Source organism: Ambystoma mexicanum, chromosome 3p, assembly GCF_040938575.1.
Source record: "Ambystoma mexicanum isolate Mex_15411 chromosome 3p, UKY_AmexF1_1, whole genome shotgun sequence".
Lineage (NCBI taxonomy): Eukaryota > Metazoa > Chordata > Amphibia > Caudata > Ambystomatidae > Ambystoma > Ambystoma mexicanum.
This window is the reverse complement of record NC_090925.1, coordinates 125,178,745-125,206,013: the sequence shown is the minus strand read 5'-3', so window position 1 is coordinate 125,206,013 and position 27,269 is coordinate 125,178,745. Positions and strand designations below refer to the sequence as shown.

The 27,269-nt window shown below is 46.6% G+C and overlaps 1 protein-coding gene across 2 annotated transcripts in view; it reads left to right on the top strand.

The window, feature by feature from the left end:
* Positions 1 to 27,269, top strand: part of LOC138580155 (killer cell lectin-like receptor subfamily B member 1B allele C) — a 535,945-nt gene that overhangs the window by 214,768 nt on the left and 293,908 nt on the right. The window lies entirely within an intron of this gene.

Below are 27,269 nucleotides of genomic sequence, written 5' to 3'. Positions count from 1 at the left end.
CTAGTGTGGTACTGGAAGGTATAGAGTAGAAGTGGGTTCCTGCACTCATGTGGTACTGGAAGGTATAGAGTAGGGGTGGGTTCCTGCACTAGTGTGGGACTGGAAGGTATAGAGTAGGGCTGGGTTCCTGCACTCATGTGGTACTGGAAGGTATAGAGTAGGGGTGGGTTCCTGTGAACTGGAAGGTATAGAGTAGGGGTGGGTTCCTGCACTAGTGTGGTACTGGAAGGTATAGAGTAGGAGTGGGTTCCTGCACTCGTGTGCTACTGGAAGGTATAGAGTAGGGGTGGCTTCCTGCACTAGTGTGGTACTGAAAGGTATATAGTAGGAGTGGGTTCATGCATTAGTGTGGTATTGGAAGGTATAGAGTAGTGGTGGGTTCCTTCACTAGTGTGGAACTGGAAAGTATAGAGTAGGGGTGGGTTCCTGTGAACTGTAAGGTATAGAGTAGCGGTGGGATCCTGCACTAGTGTGGTATTGAAAGGTATAGCGTAGGGGTGGTTTCCTTCACTAGTGTGGAACTGGAAAGTATAGAGTAGGGGTGGGTTCCTGCACTAGAGTGGGACTGGAAGGTATAGAGTAGGGGTGGGTTTCTGCACTAGTGTGAACTGGAAAGTATAGAGTATGTGTGGGTTCCTGCGCTAGTGTGGAACTGGAAGGTATAGAGTAGGGGTGGGTTCCTGCACTAGTGTGCTACTGGACGGTATAGAATAGGGGTGGGTTCCTGCACTAGTGTGGTACTGGAAGGTGTAGCATAGGGGTGGGTTCCTGCACTAGTGTGGTACTGGAAGGTATAGAGTAGAGGTGGGTTCCTGCACTAGTCTGGTACTGGATGGTATAGAGTAGAGGTGGGCTTCTGCACTAGTGTGGTACTGTAAAGTATAGCGTAGGGGTGGGTTCTTGCACTAGTGTGGTACTGGAAGTAATTAAGTAGGGGTGGGTTCCTGCACTAGTGTGGTTCTGGAAGGTACAGAGTAGAGGTGGGTTCCTGTGAACTGGAAGGTATAGAGTAGGGTTGGGTTCCTGCACTAGAACAGAACTGGAAGGTATAGAGTACGGGGGGTTCCTACACTTGTTTGGTACTGGATGGTATAGAGTATAGGTGGGTTACTGCACTAGTAAGGAATTGGAAGGTATAGAGTAGGAGTGGGTTCTTGCAGTAGTGTGGTACTGTAAGGTATACTTTAGGGGTGGGTTCATGCACTAGTGTGGTACTGGAAGGTACAGAGTAGGAGTGGGTTCCTGTACTCGTGTTGAACTGGATGGTATAGTGTAGGGGTGGGTTCCTGCACTAGTGTGGGACTGGAAGGTATAGTGTAGGGCTGGTTTCCTGCACTAGTGTGGGACTGGAAGGTATAGGGTAGGGCTGGGTTCTTGCACTTGTATGGGACTGGAAGGTATAGAGTAGAGGTGGGTTCCTGCACTAGTCTGGTACTGGATGGTATAGAGTAGAGGTGGGTTTCTGCACTAGTGTGGTACTGTAAAGCATAGAGTAGGGGTGGGTTCGTGCACTAGTGTGGTACTGGAAGGAATAGAGTAGGGGTGAGTTCCTGCACTAGTGTGGTACTGGAAGGTACAGAGTAGAGGTGGGTTCCTGTGAACTGGTTGGTATACAGTAGGGGTGGGTTCCTGCACTAGAAAGGAACTGGAAGGTATAGAGTATGGGTGGGTTCCTGCAGTAGTGTGCTACTGGAAGGTATAGAGTAGGGGTGGGTTCTTGCACTAGTGTGGTACTGGAAGGTATAGAGTAGGGTGGGTTCCTACACGTGTGTGGTTCTGGATGGTATAGAGTATAGGTGGGTTCCTGCACTAGAAAGGAAATGGAAGGTATAGAGCAGGAGTGGGTTCCTGCAGTAGTGTGGTACCGAAAGGTATAGAGTTGGAGTGGGTTCCTCCACTCGTGTTGTACCGGAAGGTATAGAGTAGGAGTGGGTTCCTGCACTAGTGTGGTACTGAAAGGTATAGAGTAGGAGTGGGTTCCTGCACTAGTGTGGTACCGGAAGGTATAGAGTAGGGGTGGGTTCCTGTGTATTGGATGGTATAGAGTAGGAGTGGGTTCCTGCACTCATGTGGTACTAGAAGGTATAGAGTAGGGATGGGTACCTGCACTAGTGTGGTACTGGAAGGTATAGAGTAGGAGTGGGTTCCTGCACTCGTGTGGTACTGGAAGGTATAGAGTAGGAGTGGGATTCTGCACTAGTGTGGTACTGTAAGGTAAAGAGTAGAGGTGGGTTCCTGTGAACTGGAAGGTATAGAGTAGGGGTGGGTTCCTGCACTAGTGTGGTACTGGAAGGTATAGAGTAGAAGTGGGTTCCTGCACTCATGTGGTACTGGAAGGTATAGAGTAGGGGTGGGTTCCTGCACTAGTGTGGGACTGGAAGGTATAGAGTAGGGCTGGGTTCCTGCACTCATGTGGTACTGGAAGGTATAGAGTAGGGGTGGGTTCCTGTGAACTGGAAGGTATAGAGTAGGGGTGGGTTCCTGCACTAGTGTGGTACTGGAAGGTATAGAGTAGGAGTGGGTTCCTGCACTCGTGTGCTACTGGAAGGTATAGAGTAGGGGTGGATTCCTGCACTAGTGTGGTACTGGAAGGTATAGAGTAGGAGTGGGTTCATGCACTAGTGTGGTATTGGAAGGTATAGAGTAGTGGTGGGTTCCTTCACTAGTGTGGAACTGGAAAGTATAGAGGAGGGGTGGGTTCCTGTGAACTGTAAGGTATAGAGTAGCGGTGGGATCCTGCACTAGTGTGGTATTGAAAGGTATAGCGTAGGGGTGGTTTCCTTCACTAGTGTGGAACCAGAAAGTATAGAGTAGTGGTGGGTTACTGCACTAGTGTGGAACTGGAAGGTATAGAGTAGGGGTGGGTTCTGCACTAGTGTGAACTGAAAATTATAGAGTAGGGGTGGGTTCCTTCACTAGTGTGGAACTGGAAGGTATAGAGTAGGGGTGGGTTCCTGCACTAGTGTGGTACTGGACGGTATAGAGTAGGGGTTGGTTTCTGCACTAGAGTAGAACTGGAAAGTATAGAGTAGGGGTGGCTTCCTGCACTAGTATGGTACTGGAAGATATAGAATAGGGGTGGGATCCTGCACTAGTGTGGTACTGGAAGGTGTAGCATAGGGGTGGGTTCCTGCACTAGTGTGGTACTGGAAGGTATAGCGTAGAGGTGGGTTCCTGCACTAGTCTGGTACTGGATGATATAGAGTAGGGGTGGGTTCTTGCACTAGTGTGGTACTGGAAGGTATAGAGTAGGGGTGGGTTCTTGCACTAGTGTGGTACTTGAAGATATAGAGTAGAGGTGGGTTCCTGTGAACTGGAAGGTATAGGGTAGGGGTGGGTTCCTGCACTAGAAAGGAAATGGAAGGTATAGAATACGGGTGGGTTCCTGCAGTAGTGTGGTACTGGAAGGTATGGAGTAGGGGTGGGTTCTTGAACTAGTGTGGTACGGGAAGGTATAGTGTAGGGGTGGGTTCCTACACTTGTGTGGTACTGGTTGGTATAGAGTATAGGTGGGTTCCTGCACTAGAAAGGAATTGGAAGGTATAGAGCAGGGGTGGGTTCAGGCACTATTATGGTACCGGAAGGTATAGAGTAAGAGTGGGTTCCTGCAGTAGTGTGGTAATATAAGGTATAGAGTAGAGGTGAGTTCCTGCACTAGAAAGGAACTGGAAGGTATAGAGCAGGGGTGGGTTCAGGCACTATTATGGTACCGGAAGGTATAGAGTAGGGGTGGGTTCCTGTGTATTGGACGGTAAAGAGTAGGAGTGGGTTCCTGCACTCATGTGGTACTGGAAGGTATAGAGTAGGGGTGGGTTCTTGCACTAGTGTGGTACTGGAAGGTATAGAGTAAGGGTGTGTTCCTGCACTAGTCTGGTACTGGATGGTATAGAGTAGAGGTGGGTTTCTGCACTAGTGTGGTACTGTAAAGTATAGAGTAGGGGTAGGTTCTTGCACTAGTGTGGTACTGGAAGGAATAGAGTAGTGGTGGCTTCCTGCACTAGTGTGGTACTGGAAGGTACAGAGTTGAGGTGGGTTCCTGTGAACTGGAAGGTATAGAGTAGGGGTGGGTTCCTGCACTAGAAAGGAACTGGAAGGTATAGAGTAAGGGTGGGTTCCTGCACTAGTGTGGTACTGGAAGGTATAGATTAGGGGTGGGTTCCTACACTTGTGTGGTACTGGATGGTATAGAGTAGAGGTGAGTTCCTGCACTAGAAAGGAACTGGAAGGTATAGAGTAGGGGTGGGTTCATGCACTAGTGTGGTACCGGAAGGTATAGAGTAGGGGTGGGTTATTGCACTAGTGTGGTACTGGAAGGTATAGAGTCCGGGTGGGTTCCTTCACTTGTGTGGTACTGGATGTTATAGAGTATAGGTGGGTTCCTGCACTAGAAAGGAATTGGAAGGTATAGAGTAGGAGTGGGTTCCTGCACTAGAAAGGAACTGGAAGGTATAGAGTAGGGGTGGGTTCATGCACTAGTGTGGTACCGGAAGGTATAGAGTAGGGGTGGGTTCTTGCACTAGTGTGGTACTGGAAGGTATAGAGTCGGGGTGGGTTCCTACACATGTGTGGTACTGGATGTTATAGAATATAGGTGGGTTCCTGCACTAGAAAGGAATTGGAAGGTATAGAGTAGGAGTGGGTTCCTGCAGTAATGTGGTATTGTAGGGTATAGAATAGATGTGGGTTCCTGCACTAGAAAGGAACTGGAAGGTATAGAGTAGGGGTGGGTTCATGCACTAGTGTGGTACCGGAAGGCATAGAGTAGGAGTGGGTTCCTCCACTCGTGTTGTACTGGAAGGTATAGAGTAGGGGTGGGTTCCTGCACTAGTGTGGTACTGGAAGGTATAGGGTAGGGCTGGGTTCCTGCACTAGTGTTGTACTGGAAGGCATAGAGTAGAAGTGAGTTCCTGTGAACTGGAAAGTATAGAGTAGGGGTGGGTTCCTGCACTAGTGTGGTACTGGAAGGTATAGAGTAGGAGTGGGTTCCTACAATCGTGTGGTACTGGAAGGTATAGAGTAGGGGTGGGTTCCTGCACTAGTGTCGGACTGGAAGGTATAGAGTAGGGCTGGGTTCCTTCACTAGTGTGGGACTGGAAGGTATAGAGTAGGGGTGGGTTCCTGTGTATTGGATGGTATAGAGTAGGAATGGGTTCCTGCACTCGTGTGGTACTGGATGGTAAAGAGTAGGGGTGGGTTCATGCACTAGTTTGGTACTGGAAGGTATAGAATAGGAGTGGGTTCCTGCACTCGTGTGTTACTGGAAGGTATAGGGTAGGGGTGGGTTCCTGCACTAGTGTGGTCCTAGAAGGTATAGAGTAGGGGTGGGTTCCTGCACTAGTGTGGTACTGGAAGGTATGGAGTAGAGGTGGGTTCCTGTGTATTGGACAGTATAGAGTAGGGGTGGGTTCCTGCACTAGTGTGGTACTGAAAGGTATAGAGTAGGAGTGGGTTCCTGCACTCATGTGGTCCTAGAAGGTATAGAGTAAGGGTGGGTTCCTGCACTATTGTGGTACTGGAAGGTATAGAGTAGGAGTGGGTTCCTGCAGTAGTGTGGTACTGGAAGGCATAGAGTAGAGGTGGGTTCCTGTGAACTGGAAGGTATAGAGTAGGGGTGGGTTCCTGTGTATTGGATGGTATAGAGTAGGAGTGGGTTCCTGCACTCATGTGGTACTGGAAGGTATAGAGTAGGGGTGGGTTCCTGCACTAGTGTGGTACTGGAAGGTATAGAGTAGAGGTGGGTTCCTGTGAACTGGAAGGTATAGAGTAGGGGTCGGTTCCTGCACTAGAAAGGAACTGGAAGGTATAGAATATGGGTGGGTTCCTGCAGTAGTGTGGTACTGGAAGGTATAGAGTAGGGGTGGGTTCTTGAACTAGTGTGGTACTGGAAGGTATAGTGTAGGGGTGGGTTCCTACACTTGTGTGGTACTGGATGGTATAGAGTATAGGTGGGTTCCTGCTCTAGAAAGGAATTGGAAGGTATAGAGTAGCAGTGGGTTCCTGCAGTAGTGTGGTACTATAAGGTATAGAGTAGAGGTGTGTTCCTGCACTAGAAAGGAACTGGAAGGTATAGAGTAGGGGTGGGTTCATTCACTAGTGTGGTACCGGAAGGTATAGAGTAGGGGTGGGTTCCTGTGTATTGGACAGTATAGAGTAGGAGTGGGTTCCTGCACTCATGTGGTACTGGAAGGTATAGAGTAGGGGTGGGTTCCTGCACTAATGGGGTACTGGACGGTATAGAGTAGGAGTGGGTTCCTGGACTAGTGTGGTACTGGAAGGTATAGAGTAGAGGTGGGTTCCTGTGTATTGGACGGTATAGAGTAGGGGTGGGTTCCTGCACTAGTGTGGTACTGAAAGGTATAGAGTAGGAGTGGGTTCCTGCACTCGTGTGGCACCGGAAGGTATAGAGTAGGGGTGGGTTCCTGTGCATTGGATGGTATAGAGTAGGAGTGGGTTCCTGCACTCATGTGGTACTAGAAGGTATAGAGTAGGGATGGGTACCTGCACTAGTGAGGTACTGGAAGGTATAGAGTAGGAGTGGGTTCCTGCACTCGTGTGGTACTGTAAGGTATAGAGTAGGGGTGGGTTCCTGCACTAGTGTGTTACTGGAAGGTATAGCGTATTAGTGGGATTCTGCACTAGTGTGGTACTGGAAGGTAAAGAGTAGAGGTGGGTTCCTGTGAAATGGAAGGTATAGAGTAGGGGTGGGTTCCTGCACTAGTGTGGTACTGGAAGGTATAGAGTAGAAGTGGGTTCCTGCACTCATGTGGTACTGATTGGTAAAGAGTAGGGGTGGGTTCCTGCACTAGTGTGGGACTGGAAGGTATAGAGTAGGGCTGGGTTCCTGCACTCATGTGGTACTGGAAGGTATAGAGTAGGGGTGGGTTCCTGTTAACTGGAAGGTATAGAGTAGGGGTGGGTTCCTGCACTAGTGTGGTACTGGAAGGTATAGAGTAGGAGTGGGTTCCTGCACTCGTGTGCTACTGGAAGGTATAGAGTAGGGGTGGCTTCCTGCACTAGTGTGGTACTGGAAGGTATAGAGTAGTGGTGGGTTCCTTCACTAGTGTGGAACTGGAAAGTATAGAGTAGGGGTGGGTTCCTGTGAACTGTAAGGTATAGAGTAGCGGTGGGATCCTGCACTAGTGTGGTATTGAAAGGTATAGCGTAGGGGTGGGTTCCTTCACTAGTGTGGAACTGGAAAGTATAGAGTAGGGGTGGGTTCCTGCACTAGTGTGGTACTGGAAGGTATAGGGTAGGGCTGGGTTCCTGCACTAGTGTGGCACTGGAAGGCATAGAGTAGAAGTGAGTTCCTGTGAACTGGAAAGTATAGAGTAGGGGTGGGTTCCTGCACTAGTGTGGTACTGAAAGGTATAGAGTAGGAGTGGGTTCCTACAATCGTGTGGTACTGGAAGGTATAGAGTAGGGGTGGGTTCCTGCACTAGTGTCGGACTGGAAGGTATAGAGTAGGGCTGGGTTCCTTCACTATTGTGGGACTGGAAGGTATAGAGTAGGGGTGGGTTCCTGTGTATTGGATGGTATAGAGTAGGAATGGGTTCCTGCACTCGTGTGGTACTGGATGGTAAAGAGTAGGGGTGGGTTCATGCACTAGTTTGGTACTGGAAGGTATAGAATAGGAGTGGGTTCCTGCACTCGTGTGTTACTGGAAGGTATAGGGTAGGGGTGGGTTCCTGCACTAGTGTGGTCCTAGAAGGTATAGAGTAGGGGTGGGTTCCTGCACTAGTGTGGTACTGGAAGGTATAGAGTAGAGGTGGGTTCCTGTGTATTGGACAGTATAGAGTAGGGGTGGGTTCCTGCACTAGTGTGGTACTGGAAGGTATAGAGTAGGAGTGGGTTCCTGCACTCATGTGGTCCTAGAAGGTATAGAGTAGGGGTGGGTTCCTGCACTAGTGTGGTACTGGAAGGTATAGAGTAGGAGAGGGTTCCCGCAGTAGTGTGGTACTGGAAGGCATAGAGTAGAGGTGGGTTCCTGTGAACTGGAAGGTATAGAGTAGGGGTGGGTTCCTGTGTATTGGATGGTATAGAGTAGGAGTGGGTTCCTGCACTCATGTGGTACTAGAAGGTATAGAGTAGGGGTGGGTTCCTGCACTAGTGTGGTACTGGAAGGTATAGAGTAGAGATGGGTTCCTGTGAACTGGAAGGTATAGAGTAGGGGTCGGTTCCTGCACTAGAAAGGAACTGGACAGTATAGAATAGGGGTGGGTTCCTGCACTATTGTGGTACTGGAAGGTATAGCATAGGGGTGGGTTCCTGCACTAGGGTTGTACTGGAAGGTATAGAGTAGAAGTGGGTTCCTGTGTATTGGACGGTATAGAGTAGGGGTGGGTTCCTGCACTCGTGTGGTACTGAAAGGTATAGAGTAGGAGTGGGTTCCTGCACTCGTGTGGTACTGGAAGGTATAGAGTAGGGGTGGGTTCCTGCACTAGTGTCGGACTGGAAGGTATAGAGTAGGGCTGGGTTCCTTCACTAGTGTGGGACTCGAAGGTATAGAGTAGGGGTGGGTTCCTGCACTCGTGTGGTACTGAAAGGTATAGAGTAGGGGTGGGTTCCTGCACTCGTGTGGTACTGGAAGGTATAGAGTAGGGGTGGGTTCCTGCACTAGTGTGGTACTGGAAGGTATAGAGTAGAGGTGGGTTCCTGTGTATTGGACGGTATAGAGTAGGGGTGGGTTCCTGCACTCGTGTGGTACTGAAAGGTATAGAGTAGGAGTGGGTTCCTGCACTCGTGTGGTACTGGAAGGTATAGAGTAGGGGTGGGTTCCTGCACTAGTGTCGGACTGGAAGGTATAGAGTAGGGCTGGGTTCCTTCACTAGTGTGGGACTGGAAGGTATAGAGTAGGGGTGGGTTCCTGCACTAGTGTGGAACTGGAAGGTATAGAGTCGGGGTGGGTTTCTGCACTAGTGTGAACTGGAAAGTATAGAGTAGGGGTAGGTTTCTGCACTAGTGTGGAACTGGAAGGTATAGAGTATCGGTGGGTTCCTGTACTAGTGTGGTACTGGACAGTATAGAATAGGGGTGGGTTCCTGCACTATTGTGGTACTGGAAGGTATAGCATAGGGGTGGGTTCCTGCACTAGGGTTGTACTGGAAGGTATAGAGTAGATGTGGGTTCCTGCACTAGTCTGGTACTGGATGGTATAGAGTAGAGGTGGGTTTCTGCACTAGTGTGGTACTGTAAAGTATAGAGTAGGGGTCGGTTCTTGCGCTAGTGTGGTACTGGAAGGAATTGAGTAGGGGTGGGTTCCTGCACTAGTGTGGTTCTGGAAGGTACAGAGTAGAAGTGGGTTCCTGTGAACTGGAAGGTATAGAGTAGGTGTGGGTTCCTGCACTAGAAAGGAACTGGAAAGTATAGAGTACGGGGGGGTTCCTACACTTGTTTGGTACTGGATGGTATAGAGTATAGGTGGGTTCCTGCACTAGAAAGGAATTGGAAGGTATAGAGTAGGTGTGGGTTCCTGCAGTAGTGTGGTACTGTAAGGTATAGCATAGAGGTGGGTTCCTGCACTAGAAAGGAACTGGAAGGTATAGAGTAGGGGTGGGTTCGTGCTCTAGTGTGGTACCGGAAGGTATAGAGTAGGAATGGGTTCTTGCACTCGTGTTTTACTGGATGGTATAGAGTAGGGGTGGGTTCCTGCACTAGTGTGGGACTGGAAGGTATAGGGTAGGGCTGGGTTCCTGCACTAGTGTGGGACTGGAAGGTATAGAGTTGTGGTGGGTTCTTGCACTTGTGTGGTACTGGAAGGTGCAAGAGTAGAGGTGGGTTCCTGCACTAGTCTGGTACTGGATGGTATAGAGTAGAGGTGGGTTTCTGCACTAGTGTGGTACTGTAAAGTATAGAGTAGAGGTGGTTTCCTGCACTAGTGTGTTACTCGAATGTATAGGGTAGGATTGGGTTCCTGCACTAGTGTGGTACTGGAAGCTATAGAGTAGGGGTGGGCTCCTGCCGATTCCACCATGTGCCTGCTGCCTTTCAGAGCACAGAAAGAGGCAGGAGCGGTGCTGAGCCACTGCAGGGCCTCTTCTCAGTGGTACCGGAAGATATAGAGCAGGGGTGGGTTCCTGTGTATTGGATGGTATAGAGTAGGAGTGGGTTCCTGCACTCATGTGGTACTAGAAGGTATAGCGTAGGGGTGGCTTCCTGCACTCGTGTGGTACTGGGAGGTATAGAGTAGGGGTGTGTTCCTGCACTAGTGTAGGACTGGAAGGTATAGAGTAGGGCTGGGTTCCTGCACTAGTGTGGGACTGGAAGGTATAGAGTAGGGGTGGGTTCTTGTGTATTGGACGGTATAGAGTAGCAGTGGGTTCCTGCACTTGTGTGGTACTGGAAGGTATTGAGTAGGGGTGGGTTCCTGCACTAGTGTGGTACTGGAAGGTATAGAGTAGGAGTGGGTTCCTGCACTCGTGTGGTACTGGGAGGTATAGAGTAGGGGTGGCTTCCTGCACTAGTGTGGTATTGGAAGGTATAGAGTAGGGGTGGGTTCCTTCACTAGTGTGGAACTGGAAAGTATAGAGTAGGGGTGGGTTCCTGTGAACTGTAAGGTATAGAGTAGCAGTGGGATCCTGCACTAGTGTGTTATTGGAAGGTATAGAGTAGTGGTGGGTTCCTTCACTATTGTGGAACTGGAAAGTATAGAGTAGGGGTGGGTTCCTGTGAACTGTAAGGTATAGAGTAGCAATGGGATCCTGCACTAGTGTGGTATTGGAAGGTATAGCGTAGGGGTAGGTTCCTTCACTAGTGTGGAACTGTAAAGTATAGAGTAGGGGTGGGTTCCTGCACTAGTGTGGAACTGGAAGGTATAGAGTCGGGGTGGGTTTCTGCACTAGTGTGAACTGGAAAGTATAGAGTAGGGGTAGGTTTCTGCACTAGTGTGGAACTGGAAGGTATAGAGTAGGGGTGGGTTCCTGTACTAGTGTGGTACTGGACAGTATAGAATAGGGGTGGGTTCCTGCACTATTGTGGTACTGGAAGGTATAGCATAGGGGTGGGTTCCTGCACTAGTGTTGTACTGGAAGGTATAGAGTAGATGTGGGTTCCTGCACTAGTCTGGTACTGGATGGTATAGAGTAGAGGTGGGTTTCTGCACTAGTGTGGTACTGTAAAGTATAGAGTAGGGGTGGGTTCTTGCGCTAGTGTGGTACTGCAAGGAATTGAGTAGGGGTGGGTTCCTGCACTAGTGTGGTTCTGGAAGGTACAGAGTAGAAGTGGGTTCCTGTGAACTGGAAGGTATAGAGTAGGTGTGGGTTCCTGCACTAGAAAGGAACTGGAAGGTATAGAGTACGGGGGGGTTCCTACACTTGTTTGGTACTGGATGGTATAGAGTATAGGTGGGTTCCTGCACTAGAAAGGAATTGGAAGGTATAGAGTAGGAGTGGGTTCCTGCAGTAGTGTGGTACCGGAAGGTATAGAGTAGGAATGGGTTCTTGAACTCGTGTTTTACTGGATGGTATAGAGTAGGGGTGGGTTCCTGCACTAGTGTGGGACTGGAAGGTATAGGGTAGGGCTGGGTTCCTGCATTAGTGTGGGACTGGAAGGTATAGAGTTGTGGTGGGTTCTTGCACTTGTGTGGTACTGGAAGGTGCAAGAGTAGAGGTGGGTTCCTGCACTAGTCTGGTACTGGATGGTATAGAGTAGAGGTGGGTTTCTGCACTAGTGTGGTACTGTAAAGTATAGAGTAGAGGTGGTTTCCTGCACTAGTGTGTTACTCGAATGTATAGGGTAGGATTGGGTTCCTGCACTAGTGTGGTACTGGAAGCTATAGAGTAGGGGTGGGCTCCTGCCGATTCCACCATGTGCCTGCTGCCTTTCAGAGCACAGAAAGATGCAGGAGCGGTGCTGAGCCACTGCAGGGCCTCTTCTCAGTGGTACCGGAAGATATAGAGCAGGGGTGGGTTCCTGTGTATTGGATGGTATAGAGTAGGAGTGGGTTCCTGCACTCATGTGGTACTAGAAGGTATAGAGTAGGGGTGGGTTCCTGCACTAATGTCGTACTGGAAGGTAGAGAGTAGGAGTGGGTTCCTGCACTCGTGTGGTACTGGAAGGTATAGAGTAGGGGTGGGTTCCTGCACTAGTGTGGTACTGGAAGGTATAGAGTAGGAGTGGGTTCCTGCAGTAGTGTGGTACTGGAAGGCATAGAGTAGAGGTGGGTTCCTGTGAACTGGAAGGTATAGAGTAGGGGTGGGTTCCTGCACTAGAGTGGTACTGGAAGGTATAGCGTAGGAGTGGGTTCCTGCACTCATGTGGTACTGGAAGATATAGAGTAGGGGTGGGTTCCTGCACTAGTGTGGGACTGGAAGGTATAGAGTAGGGCTGGGTTCCTGCACTAGTGTGGGACTGGAAGGTATGGAGTAGGGATGGGTTCCTGTGTATTGGACAGTATAGAGTAGGAGTGGGTTCCTGCACTCGTGTGGTACTGGAAGGTATAGAGTAGGGGTGGGTTCCTGCACTAGTGTGGTGCTGGAAGATATAGAGTAGGAGTGGCTTCCTGCACTCGTGTGGTACTGGAAGGTATAGAGTAGGGGTGTGTTCCTGCACTAGTGTAGGACTGGAAGGTATAGAGTAGGGCTGGGTTCCTGCACTAGTGTGGGACTGGAAGGTATAGCGTAGGGGTGGGTTCTTGTGTATTGGACGGTATAGAGTAGGAGTGGGTTCCTGCACTTGTGTGGTACTGGAAGGTATTGAGTAGGGGTGGGTTCCTGTACTAGTGTGGTACTGGAAGGTATAGAGTAGGAGTGGGTTCCTGCACTCATGTGGTACTGGGAGGTATAGAGTAGGGGTGGCTTCCTGCACTAGTGTGGTATTGGAAGGTATAGAGTAGGGGTGGGTTCCTTCACTAGTGTGGAACTGGAAAGTATAGAGTAGGGGTGGGTTCCTGTGAACTGTAAGGTATAGAGTAGCAGTGGGATCCTGCACTAGTGTGTTATTGGAAGGTATAGAGTAGCGGTGGGTTCCTTCACTATTGTGGAACTGGAAAGTATAGAGTAGGGGTGGGTTCCTGTGAACTGTAAGGTATAGAGTAGCAGTGGGATCCTGCACTAGTGTGGTATTGGAAGGTATAGCGTAGGGGTAGGTTCCTTCACTAGTGTGGAACTGTAAAGTATAGAGTAGGGGTGGGTTCCTGCACTAGTGTGGAACTGGAAGGTATAGAGTCGGGGTGGGTTTCTGCACTAGTGTGAACTGGAAAGTATAGAGTAGGGGTAGGTTTCTGCACTAGTGTGGAACTGGAAGGTATAGAGTAGGGGTGGGTTCCTGTACTAGTGTGGTACTGGACAGTATAGAATAGGGGTGGGTTCCGGCACTATTGTGGTACTGTAAGGTATAGCATAGGGGTGGGTTCCTGCACTAGTGTTGTACTGGAAGGTATAGAGTAGATGAGGGTTCCTGCACTAGTCTGGCACTGGATGGTATAGAGTAGAGGTGGGTTTCTGCACTAGTGTGGTACTGTAAAGTATAGAATAGGGGTGGGTTCTTGTGCTAGTGTGGTACTGGAAGGAATTGAGTAGGGGTGGGTTCCTGCACTAGTGTGGTTCTGGAAGGTACAGAGTAGAAGTGGGTTCCTGTGAACTTGAATGTATAGAGTAGGTGTGGGTTCCTGCACTAGAAAGGAACTGGAAGGTATAGAGTACGGGGGGGGTTCCTACACTTGTTTGTTACTGGATGGTATAGAGTATAGGTGGGTTCCTGCACTAGAAAGGAATTGGAAGGTATAGAGTAGAAGTGGGTTCCTGCAGTAGTGTGGTACTGTAAGGTATAGCATAGAGGCGGGTTCCTGCACTAGAAAGGAATTGGAAGGTATAGAGTAGGAGTGGGTTCCTGCAGTAATGTGGTACTGTAAGGTATAGAATAGAGGTGGGTTCCTGCACTAGAAAGGAACTGGAAGGTATAGAGTAGGGGTGGGTTCGTGCACTAGTGTGGTACCGGAAGGTATAGAGTAGGAATGGGTTCCTGCACTCGTGTTTTACTGGATGGTATAGAGTAGGGGTGGGTTCCTGCACTAGTGTGGGACTGGAAGGTATAGGGTAGGGCTGGGTTCCTGCACTAGTGTGGGACTGGAAGGTATAGAGTTGTGGTGGGTTCTTGCACTTGTGTGGTACTGGAAGGTGCAAGAGTAGAGGTGGGTTCCTGCACTAGTCTGGTACTGGATGGTATAGAGTAGAGGTGGGTTTCTGCACTAGTGTGGTACTGTAAAGTATAGAGTAGAGGTGGTTTCCTGCACTAGTGTGTTACTCGAATGTATAGGGTAGGATTGGGTTCCTGCACTAGTGTGGTACTGGAAGCTATAGAGTAGGGGTGGGCTCCTGCCGATTCCACCATGTGCCTGCTGCCTTTCAGAGCACAGAAAGATGCAGGAGCGGTGCTGAGCCACTGCAGGGCCTCTTCTCAGTGGGCGCCACTTCCTTCGCCATGCTGCCTTAGACTGCTGTGCTGGAGAAGGGGTTTGGGCAGGAAATCATGGGATCAGTGAAAGACAACATGGGTTTCGTACTGTCGCATGGCCTCACCCAGGGCACAGCTTTATGGTGTATGGGGTATGCCAGACCTTTAATGTTTATGCAGTACCAGATCTAGGGGGTTCACCTGGTTCTGAAGGCCCAAGTGGGGACTAGAGCTGCCATGAACAGGCCTCCAGCTGGTCTTCCAAGATATACAGCTCCATTGTCAGATAAGGGCCGCTCAGCAGAAGGAATGTAATGGTAAATGAGTCACGGGGCAACTTCTTCTTTGCCCACCCTTTAATATGAACGATTCTAAAATTCAGGAAACATGTTAATACTGTGCTGGGCCATGTGCATTTCAAAGCAACGTCCCCAACACCTGGTTCATTTGTTAAAGAAATGTCCATTGAATACTTTTCAAAAATGTTACAAAAATTCAAACACTTGCCTTGTAAATCCAAAACATTTCTTTTTGGTAAAAACAAGTAAATAAAAAATAAAATAAATGTACAAAGCTGCCCACTTTTTGGCAAGCACAAACATTACTTGTTTTGCAAAGCTGCACTTGTTATCCACATATTGCAATGTATGTTGTCTCCCTGTTTCAAATAACGTAAAAGGTGAGCGACCCTAACTGAAAATATAACCGCCTTACGGCAGGAATATTCAGTCAACCTAAGGTGTTCCAGTGACGCATGTGAATTGGACATCCAGATATTCCTCCTTTGCTTGCACTTTGCCCCTTGCAGCGCCGCCTTTATAATTGAAAAGCACAACTACAAGTACCAGAATGCAGATCAACACACAGTACAGGCACCGTAAGGAAAGCTAGATCTCTGCTTTAGATCTCTCTAGGCGCTCCAGAGGAATCGTTAGGCATAGCTCCTTACAACTCCACAAAAAGAAAGAAATGAAACTACTACACACACCATCAGCTGTCTGTTCAAATGCTCAAACAGCTCACGTGTCCAATGTCACGTGAGCAGTTCATCTAGTCCAGACTTTGCATTCTGGTACCTGTAGTTCTGGATTCATAGTAGTAAAAGTATTCCATCGGTGTTTAACCATTCAAAGAACCAAACAGGAACGGGACAGGGTGTGGGGAAAGTTCATCTCTGCCCCAAAACCACCATATACAGTAAGTAGTGGTGGAAAGGTTAACTGCAAGTGTGAGAATGCAAGCTGTGGTGGAAAGGTAAGTGCAAGTGTGAAAATGCAAGTGCAAGTGTGAGAATGCAAGCTGTGGTGGACAGGTAAATGCAAGTGTGAAAATGCAAGCTGTGGTGGAAAGGTAAGTGCAAGTGTGAGAATGCAAGCTGTGGTGGAAAGGTAAGTGCAAGTGTGAGAATGCAAGCTGTGGTGGACAGGTAAGTGCAAGTGTGAAAATGCAAGCTGCGGTGGAAAGGTAAGTGCAAGTGTGAGAATGCAAGCTGCGGTGGAAAGGTAAGTGCAAGTGTGAGAACGCAAGCTGCGGTGGAAAGGTAAGTGCAAGTGTGAGAACGCAAGCTGCGGTGGAAAGGTAACTGCAAGTGTGAGAACGCAAGCTGCGGTGGAAAGGTAAGTGCAAGTGTGAGAACGCAAGCTGCGGTGGAAAGGTAAGTGCAAGTGTGAGAACGCAAGCTGTGGTGGAAAGGTAAGTGCAAGTGTGGGAACGCAAGCTGCGGTGGAAAGGTAAGTGCAAGTGTGAAAACGCAAGCTGCGGTGGAAAGGTAAGTGCAAGTGTGAGAATGCAAGCTGCGGTGGAAAGGTAAGTGCAAGTGTGAGAACGCAAGCTGCGGTGGAAAGGTAAGTGCAAGTGTGAGAATGCAAGCTGCGGTGGAAAGGTAACTGCAAGTGTGAGAATGCAAGCTGCGGTGGAAAGGTAAGTGCAAGTGTGAGAACGCAAGCTGCGGTGGAAAGGTAAGTGCAAGTGTGAGAATGCAAGCTGCGGTGGAAAGGTAACTGCAAGTGTGAGAATGCAAGCTGCGGTGGAAAGGTAAGTGCAAGTGTGAGAACGCAAGCTGCGGTGGAAAGGTAAGTGCAAGTGTGAGAATGCAAGCTGTGGTGGAAAGGTAAGTGCAAGTGTGAGAATGCAAGCTGCGGTGGAAAGGTAAGTAAAAGTGTGAGAACGCTTGCTTGGAAAGGTAAGTGCAAGTGTGAGAATGCAAGCTGTGGTGGAAAGGTAAGTGCAAGTGTGAGAATGCAAGCTGTGGTGGAAAGGTAAGTGCAAGTGTGAGAATGCAAGCTGCGGTGGAAAGGTAAGTGCAAGTGTGAGAACGCTTGCTTGGAAAGGTAAGTGCAAGTGTGAGAATGCAAGCTGTGGTGGAAAGGTAAGTGCAAGTGTGAGAACACAAGCTGCTATTCACTCAACAGCCAGTTCTAGATGGAGATGCCCGACATCTCATGCGGCCACTTGCCAATACTTAAAGCTTTGTTGAAATGCAGTCCCCTCTCTATAGAGCTCATATGTCACAACCTATTGAGACTCCATAGCAGGTCAAATACTTTGTTTTTGGTGGGTGAGAGGGCATTGAATTGAATTGAATTGATTGTTTATTTGCATAGCGCCTGTACACAATGTGTTTCAAAGCGCTTCAAGGATGGAGGAAACATGGGAGAATACAATTATATTCTAACAAGTCCTTGAAACAATTCAGAATGTGAAAAATAACTATCTCAATCAGCCTGGCAACATTTCAGATAGTGCAAGTGCAAGGAACAATAAGGAGAAGAGGGGAAAGGGAAAAATGAGACAAAACTAGCAGTAACATTACCATGCCTGACGATAATTGATGTAGTGCATGAATATAACAAGAGGAGGGAAAGGGGAGGGCGGGTGCAGTGAAGGGGAAGGAGATGAACAAAAAAGTGACTATCGAAATAGGTGAGACGACAATTCAGAAGAGTGCTGGGGGAGTGGGAGGAGAAGGGAAGGGGGGACAGTCAAGCTGCTATCAGAGGTCACAGGACAAATGATAAGAGTAAGTGCTAATGGACATAAAAGGACATTGAAGTCAATGGGGTAATATGTGACTTGCCGAGAGTGTGAACTGAATCCAGAGTGGTTGATACCCGCAAAACGCTGGCGAGTTGGGCGAGTTGAGATGTATGATATATAGCAGCAGGCTTTCCCCATGGCAAACATTAGATACTCCACAAGTTCTGGCCCTCGCGGCCAGCTTCACCCTGTACAACTGCCGCTTGTAGATCAGCATTTAATTTGGGGAAAATGAAGCTCCACTATTGTGTAGAGGAGCAAAATGGCATGAGCTTAAAAAAGGAAGAACAAAAGAACATCTCATATTTTCCTTTAGCACCAGGCACGGGGGAACCAGCCAATCAGGTGGCTAGAAACGCAGGCTGAAACCTACGATCTCAGCTGGTGTTCCAAGCTGCCTGGTGGCTGACCTCCCCCTGCAGCAGCCATCATCCCCCCACCCTCCGTCCCCTTATTTATTTGTGACAATTTCCAATCCCCCTCCCCAACCCCACTTACTTGTTTGTTGTGGGGCAGTCTGCCGCCGCAGCTTCCCAGCTTTTCTGGCCGCTATGGAAAGGGAAGGTGGGCTCGTAAAACCCCCCTTTCTTTTTCCATGGTGGCCATTTTAGCACAGTATTTTAGTCACTGAACGTGATGCCTCGCGCGTCCCATTCAATGACTAAAAATACGCCTTTTTTTTTTGCACCTCTGGTTACCGCTTTGGTAACCCAGAGTGCTAATGGCGTTGAGCCGGCCCGGAGCCCTCGTTAATGGCCCTCAATTCGCTCAGGATGTTAACTTGGGCTGTCGGGCCGTTACCACCCATTCCAGCCCTTGTAACGGGGGCTTAACGCCACATTAGAAAATACAGCAGCTCAGGATCTGCATGTGTTTTTTTTTTTATCATTGCAAATGAAGGAATGAAGTTAAATGAAAAAAAGTGGCAATTACTTTGTCAGCTTTACTAGACTTCTACATTTTCTTACTCAGAAGTTGCTTTTCATGCAGACTACTATCAAGTGTCTAAACACTCAAAGCTGTACCACTTCCCAATATTGCTAGTGGGACATCTCATCATAACTGCACCACCATGTTTCCCAATTGGCAAGTTGATGAATTTCTGAAATACGATGCAGAGGACGTATATAGAATCATCACGGGAGCTCGTAATTCCAGATCTCCCAGACCTAATCAAATGTCCGAAAGACTATTTAAGGGAAATCCTAAAATACTGGGGGTAGTGTTGAAAGTTTTCTTCGATGACATCCTGAAGACAGGGACTTTCCCTTTTTCCTGGCAGACGTCCTAGATTATTCCCATATTTAGATGTGGCATAAAACCTGACCCTAAAAATACCGTCCAATCACAATATTAGGTGCAGAAAGCAAAATGTTTGCTAGCCTGGTGCCAACACATCTTGAGGATTTGGAGATGATGAGTGGAATGATAAATAAAAAACAGCACAGAACTAATCTCAATGGGTTTATTATAGGATGTCTCCAGGGATTAGTCGATAAAGGAAAATGTGAGTTTATCAATTTGGCTATCATAGACTTCTCCTCCGCTTTCGACACGGTTTGTCGGAATCGACTATGGCCAAAACTCCATCGTTGGACAATACCTGACGGTTTGTTAAAACTAATCCTCAGGTTGCATGAAAACTCCAATGTACATGTGCGTTTGAGTCACGAGGGGGCCCTCACTCGGACAATTATTACCCGTAATAGTTTAAGGCAGGGGTGCATCTCGGGCCCCATGCCTTTTTAATCTTTACGTTTCAGGTGTTGGTGAGACTTTGGAGCTGACTGCTTTTACAAAACCCAGAATTGGAAACCTGGCTATTTGCTGGTTGGAATACGCCAATGATTTTTTACGAGTAGATTATACCGGCATAGGTCTACGCAGCCTTATTACTACATTTGATAAATGTGTGAGTGAAATTTGTTTAAAGATAAATGCGGCAAAAACAACATTTTTATCACTGACAAAATGGAAAAAAAGGATAGGGTGAGATGGCCATGTAGGGAATGCCTTTAGATAAGGTCAATAGCCTACTTTACGTGGGATTTCCAATCTCAGGTCGTCCTGATAACGCTTTTATAGTTAGTCACGTGAGGGGGAAGGCTGAGAGTCTTCTTTCCCAAATGAGATGTATTAAGAGTCGGTTTTGCAGATTCTCTTGTTTACCTGTAGTTAAAATTTTAGCAGGCAACGTCGTGCCCAAACTTCTTTATTGTAGTGAGTCCCTGCCCGAGTGGGTATTGGTCTATTTCAGAACATTAGAAATCCTAATATGGTGGGAGGTATTAGGGATCCCAAATACTGTACCAAACGCAGGTATTAGGTTTGAATTGGGGCTACATTCCCTAAAATCTAAAGGACATCAGCACTGACTTTCCCTGTAGCGCACATTTGTGTGTCCTTTAATTAAAAGGCTTTATGAGGGCATTGGTTTCCTATTAGAAGAAAGAATGGCCACTGTGTTGTATGATTATGTTAATCAGTGTGGAACTATACTGGATACTTGTGGCCTTTCAAAAGGGAACTCAAGATCCCAACAGGGTTAGAAAATCCATCCTCATGAATGATTTTTGTAATACGACTCACTCATTTCATTGGTTTTTAAGCCTAGCACACTTAGCAGGAGAACACAAGCCACTGGGAACAGTTGCATCCTATATAAGCCTTTTCCCGTGTCCTATGACCAGGAAGGACTTTGCACATTTTAGGTGGAGTCTGTATCCCACTGTAAATTCTGCTAAGATGGAAAATCACTTCTGCAGAGTGTTCTAGCTGTAGGAACTCTTGAAACTATAAAGCACATATTGGTGCTGTGCCAGAGCCTGAAGGCATTGAGAACCATGCACTTACATTTGTGTTTTTGCATATTGTGAGCAAATGGAGTGTGACACATTTTGGGCTGTGTTTGATTGGCCATCCAGCATCTATTGCGGTCTCGGTCCTCTTTTTTCTTAATAGTTTACATTTGGAGGGAAATGAAATTAAGTAGGAGAAAGTATAACTATGAGTGAAGATTTAATATGTCTTAATAATATCTTATTATCTTTTTAAGTTTTGTGAAAGATTTCCATGTTTTTTATGCACCTTTAGACGGTTGAATAATGATTCATATTTTGTTAGGATGTGGTCCCACGAAACCTATAGTGCCGAGGTAGATACAGTGTCTGTTGTAACCTGTTTTGATATGTCCTTTCATCAATTTGATATTTTCATTCAATGTGTTATTGTAAAGGTTGAATATATTTGAACCAATAAACAATTACAAAAAATATGGTGTTGATGTATAGGTTAACGAGGGACTCCGGATTGGCTGCAGTGCTGGTAAGATCCTTGAGGTCTGAGAGGGGGGATATGAGGCGGTCCTTATTGAGGTTTTTGAAGCAGCGGGCTAGAGCTTCTGGTTTCACTGAGTGGCAGGGGCTGGGCCATTTGGTGATGGAGATGTGAAAGGTGAACGTATAGGGTTTCTAACACTGTTCTTTCAAACGGTACGACGTCCTTTCATCTCGATGAACCCTCGCTGGGTTTTTCTCAGCAGAAATTTAATTGAAAAAAAAAAGAATCACATTTTTTGAGGGGGCTACACATGTATATATATTGGGTGTGGGTGTTCGGGAATACAAAAAAATTAAAAGGGATGGGGGTTCAGTGGGGGAACCCCCAAAAAATAAAAAAATAAAAAACTTGATGAGTTGTGAGGGTTAATCCTGCGATGAAATGACATGGAACCTTTCAAACACGTATACCTTCCTTGCTTATACATTGGGCTTCCCTGGGCGTTTTTAAGGAAGTGCCCAGCCTTTTCACACTAGAGGCAGAGCTGTTGCGCTGTAGTTCTTCCGTACTTGTTGGTCCTCAATTTCCTGAGTCTGTGTGGCCCTGTGGTTTCCATTTCTCTGGATTGGAATTAGTGCCATATGACTAAGAGGCAAAGATCTCTTGAGCGATCCTCCTTCCTCGCAGGTATTCTGCACTCTACGTACCGAGCGGTTGGTGGATTCTGCTCAATCATCGAGGGGATTTACTTCCTGTGTCAGTACATCATTTAATTCCTCCACCAAGCCCTGGAAAAAACGAGATGTCCTATGTTCTATGCACCAGCTGGCTTCTGCTATCAGACTATTAAAAGTGGTTATGTCTGTTAGTAAATCTTGACTTCCTTGTTGTAAGATTAAAAATGTGTTGTCTAATAATTGGGCATGTGATTATTTGGCAAACAACTTATCTAACACATCCTTAAAGACGTGAAATTATTTACGTATTGGATCAGCCTTTTCTAACAGCATGGTAAAGTCTCTCCTTTAAACAGAACCTTGCATTCAAGAATGGTTCTGTCACACTCACCGATAACCAATCACAGTTAAGAAACACGCATCGCTACTACCACTACCATTATACCTTTCCCATTGCACTTGTTTACCCTATTGAATTTGTTGTATATTGCATAATCCACTTTTCATAGCTCCTTTCCCCCAACTATTTTCAATCCTCAATCTAAGAGCTGACGGAAACATGGCAAGATCACGATACTGTAAGAGGATTCAATTCAACACTACAGCTAAGTCAACGCCTAGTCTATAATACTGAATGAAAACCCTTATTGATATATCTTTATGTCCAGTTCATGCGTTCTGGATGACTACCCCTATATAACACCCCTCTCTTGGAATCCTCCTGACCCCACTGAGCCAAGAAGTAGTTCTGTTTTGCAAGTTAAAAGGTTTATTTGATAATTTAAACAATATATATATATATCACACCTTATAATAAATTAATAATTGAATATCACACTTAATCTGATATGATAAATATTAACAACGGAAAATCTGGCACTAGCACACTTCTTTATAATCACTAAGAAGTTGACGTGAAATGGATAAGGTAGCACACTGGTAAATAGGTACAGAAGTATAATGTGGTAGAGAATGCTTTATATGGTTCAAGGAAATGCAAGGTTGAATGAATGAAATGCAGTATAGAAAATACTCAATATGATTTCAACAAACAATGTAATCACTTTTCTGTGGCAATCCCCCCCCCCCCCTTGATGCAAGGCAAGGAAATGGAAGGAAAACACACAGTTCTCAGAAATGCAATCAAATGTGATTCAGTTCACCCCAGCAAGCTTAGACAACAGAAGTTTAAAACACAGGCAAAATGCTTTTATATGTGCTGGCAATTCAGTGAAAAGTATGCTAAAATGCTTTTAATTCCCTTTCAGAGGTTCAGGGTGAGTGATATCTAGTTAATATTAGCTCAGGCTCACTCTTGCAATGATTCAGGGATAGTTTTTATGAGGCAAACGATTTTCTGGCAAATGGAAGGCAAGCAGCAGCTGATTTTACATGTGGAGAAATTTGCAAATCGCGGTAAAATTCACGGATGCTTGTTCCGCGATTGCGGTAAAACTATAGGGGGTAGGAATGCGGTTCTAGGTTCGTAGGAAAGCCACGATTCTAAGCTTTCAGATGAAAGTTATTGCAAGTCTCTAGCACAAACGGTTGCGGAGATATGAGTGATTAAATAACGGTCGTTTTTCAGATTTGAAATTTTAAAGTTCAAAAAGACACGTGCAGCTTGCAACTAGAAAATGACAAGTGACAGCTTTGCAAATGGCAGGTGACAGTTAGGAGACAGTTCTACTTAGATTAAAATAGGATTGAATTATATTATTTTAACTAAGAGATTGGTTCTGCACAGTTTTGCTATGTACTCACACTATATTCTTGAGTGAAATGGGCCTCGCCATGGATCTGGTCAGGTTTTAGACGGGACTCTGGTCTCTGCACTTCACAGTGATCTGGGTCTGCTCTCTCTCTGGATCTCTGGTCTGGGTCTCTAGTTCTGGATAGATTGAAGTCTCTAGTTTGGCTCTCTGGAGGTTTGATGAATTTGAAGTCTGGATCTCTGGATGTTGTATGGTCCGGCAGAGCGCGTTGCAGCAAATGGAATTGAAGGTCCCTATCTGTCCTGTCTGTCTGCTTTTATGTGTTTTGAGAGTGGGTGGGTATGTTGGTCATAACTAAACTTGCCCCTCTCACTTGTCATTGGTCAAATTTCCATTCCTCACTTGATTGGCGAAGCTAAGTTGTGTCAGAGTGATGTCATTTTATGGCTTGCAGATAGGACACTCCTCTGTCAGATTGCACACATTCTATATTTGATAACAAAAGACATATTTCACAGTTACACAGTTGCTTGAAATTACATGTACATGGTGTGGCTGAATTTAGCCATGTCTCTGTCCAAATCTGTTGTTTCTAAGAGCTTGCATTCAGAAATGGCACATAATTGACTTTTTAACTGATTTTTCAATTTCTGACATTGACCCAACTTTACATACATGTGCGCAGGGAGTATGGACATTAACTGATGAAGTTTCAGATTTTTAACATGCATACATTTAGAGTAATATCCACTTTTCCGCTGACACCCCCCTGAACATACCACCGGTTCTAAAAACCTCTTAAACTGTGGGCAGAAAAATCACAAGAATTATGGTATCATTTATAAAATTTTCACATGTCCGCTCTATGAATGATCCATCTTTTTAAAGTTATGTTCTGGCTCCAAAGGGGTGTGGTTTCCTCTCAGCACAAGGTAGAAATACTGGTTTATCCAGTTCTGCCAAGCCAGCTTCTGTCTCCAGTTTCTCCCCCTCCCAGTTTCTGCCAAGAGTAAGCCACTTTTACGACCCCTGCAATATAAGATTTGCTTGGGTCCTGAAAGGCTCATTGTTCAAGAGGAAGCCATTTATGATCCTCTCAAGAAACCCTCTGCCTGGGTGAAGGGAGTTGCATTGTTCACTCTCCTGCAGAGCACAGGTAATTCAATTATCAGATAGATGGTATATTCTTAGTGTGGCCAGCAAAAAGGCAGATAGTCCTGGGAACACAGCTGTGACTCAAGTTTCACTCCTGATGGGGATAGTTGTCAAGCAAAATCAAGTTCCTTAAGCCAGACTTTCAGCTAACTGTCATGTTTTTTTTGTTGCTTTTTAAATTAACTTGCAATTTTACACATGCAGCTAGAATGCTGATTCTAAGTGCAAAACTATGACATTTCAACAGTTACAAAGGCATGTGACACCAAACATAGGTCACTCATTTAATCTAAACATTTTCGATTTTAGTGTCTTTAAATCCAGTGCAACTTAAACTGCTGACTCCATAGCTCAGCCAGTTTTGTTATAAGCATTGTTCTGGGCTCTTCATTTCCCAGATTTTGTAGGCACACAAAACTCCATTCTGCCAAATGTCTGCTGGTGTTCAGTGAATATTTTGCACATATTGTAATGTTTGAAAATAGGCATTTTGAGCCTGCCTTCAGAGAAACACAGGGTGGTTTTAAAATGCCGGCTTTTGGATAGTGGTGAGTACTGGTACTGCACCCATTTTTGGGATTTAACAAATGAATTCCCCACAATTCTAAGTTGCATTTGGCAATCAGCATTGCCATTCCCAATGGTTTCAGACTACTGTGCGGGTATTCCAATGGTGGTTTTAAAGCGCTTTGAAGCTAACCAGCGCTACTGTTTTTCCTTTGGCAACCCATTTCCCTCATGGCAACCCGGCCTTTCATTCTCACACTGGTGGGTGGCAAGTGAGGCAACCATTTTGGTGGGCGCACAAACTGCGCAGCTTTCCTGGATTTCGGCGCACATGTGGGTTTTCCGCCATCTTGAATTTTCTAAGCCCACAGCACCAAATGTTGCAGCATGATTACTTGCACATGGGTCAAGACACCCAACAATACGCCACCTCTCAGACAATATTCAAGCGCTGTAAGACGACTACGATAGTGATGGACACATTGTAAATACTGGATAATAAGTGCCAGGCTATTATGCAAGTCTATGCAAAAAGGACAAGCATACTCGTCCTTAGCACTTAAGGGGTTGGCAGCCAAGGTTTCTGTGGTCTCGTGAGAATTGATTGTTATTGAAAGATTGTAGTGAGTTTGCAGGATTTCTGCAAATATGGCTGGCTGATTTCATTGTTCTTGGTGTGATTTCAAGTTGGTGCGGTTCTTGTGGTTCTTCCATGAGTCTATTAGTTTGGTCCATAGTACCCTGGTGTACTTGTTAGTTCTTGGGCCACTGTTGTTTCCCTCTAGGCTGTTTGCAAGTTGCTTAAAGGTGACCTAGTTGTACCATGGGGCATGGCCCGGATTTCTCCCCCTTGGTTTGACGGTAATTACCCCAAGTAAGGCTGGTGCCCCCTCTGAGGGCATGATAGTGTTTCTTTCATCATCAGTCTCTTCCCCATGAGTGGTGGCAAGCAAGGGACGTGTAGTGGTCATGGCAGTAATTATCCAAGTCAAAGATTCATTGAGAATTGGTTGACGTAATATTCACAAGAACCCAAGTGCCAATATCAAGTATTCAGGACAAAGCCTATGCTGTATACAGTCGCTTAACTAACAAGTCATTTACACTATTAATGAATTACTGCTATGCCAAAAATCAACAAAATATAAATCACAAATCTTTGCAGACAATAATGTCGCTATTCGATAAAAATACAAAAGACAGACTCAAAGAGCCTCATTACAAGTATGGCTGTACGGTAACAACGGTGCCGGTAGCGCAACCGGCACCGTTGCTACCGTACCGCCATACTACGAGTACTGGTCGCGGGTGCCTGTCAGCCCGCCGGGTCTGACCTGCCGGACAGAGCGGCATCCGCAAGCACAGCAAGTCAGATGCACCGGCCCCGTTGTAAACGGTGCCGGTGCATCCGACGTACCCATTCCCATTGAGCCCTATGGGGGTCAAATGGGAATGGGGACTGACAGGAGGAATTGAAAAATGGAGGAATTACCGGGTCCGGCAAAGTCGAAATACCCCAGTAATTCCTCATTACCGGGTGCCAGATTATTTTGCAAGTTTGGAGGTAGCCTTGCCAGTTTTACTGGCAAGGCTACCTCCAACCTCGTAATGAGACCCAAAGTCAACCAATGTGAATGCCACCCTACGGTATCAGTGATTAGAAAGACCACCCTGGTGAGCCAAGACAAGGGAAAGGGGACCCTGAAGTGATGGGTGCAAGAGGCTTAACCTCGTAATAAGGGGCTGTCTGATATCACAGATTCTCTGCAACTCCAGGGAATCTCTAGAAGATTGAAAAGGGGTGTTCTGATGACACGTGGAGCCGGGCGAGGCCAAGCGGCCTCTAAGACCCCGCAGGCAGAGAATCAGGCCTCAATAGAAACCTTTCTTTTAAAAAACCTTCTCAACTTTCAGAGGAGAAAGTCACAGGAGACCTTAAAGTTCATACACCAAAGGCCTCATTATAATTTCCCGGGCTGGCAAACTACGAGTTCTGCTCATGGGTGCCATTGCGGCCGCCAGGTCTGACCTGGCGGCCATACTGGCACCGCGAGCAGAGCATGTTGGATGCACTGGCACCGTTGATAATGATGGTCCAGCAAGGCCGTAATGACCCAGTAATTGTACATTCCTGGGTGCCGGATAAAAGAAAATACCGGCCGCAGTTGTGCCTGTATTACAGGCACGGCTACTGCCAGCCTCGTAATGAGGCACACTGTGTTTAACCAAAGTACTTTGAATTTTATTTTACAAAATGACTCGTTTATGTTGTTGGGGAATATTTATTTATTTGTATGTATTTATTTTTTTGTAATTTTCACGTATTTATTTAATTATTTGTAATCTTCACGTGGTTGTCAGACTTGATCTATGTGGATGTGCACAGCTTGCTTCAAAGCCAAAAAGTCTGCTCAGTTGGCGGTGTGCACCCCATCAACAACAACATAACAATAAAAATAATAATAATCATAATAATAATAATGATTATGATAATAACGTCTTCTTGTTTTTG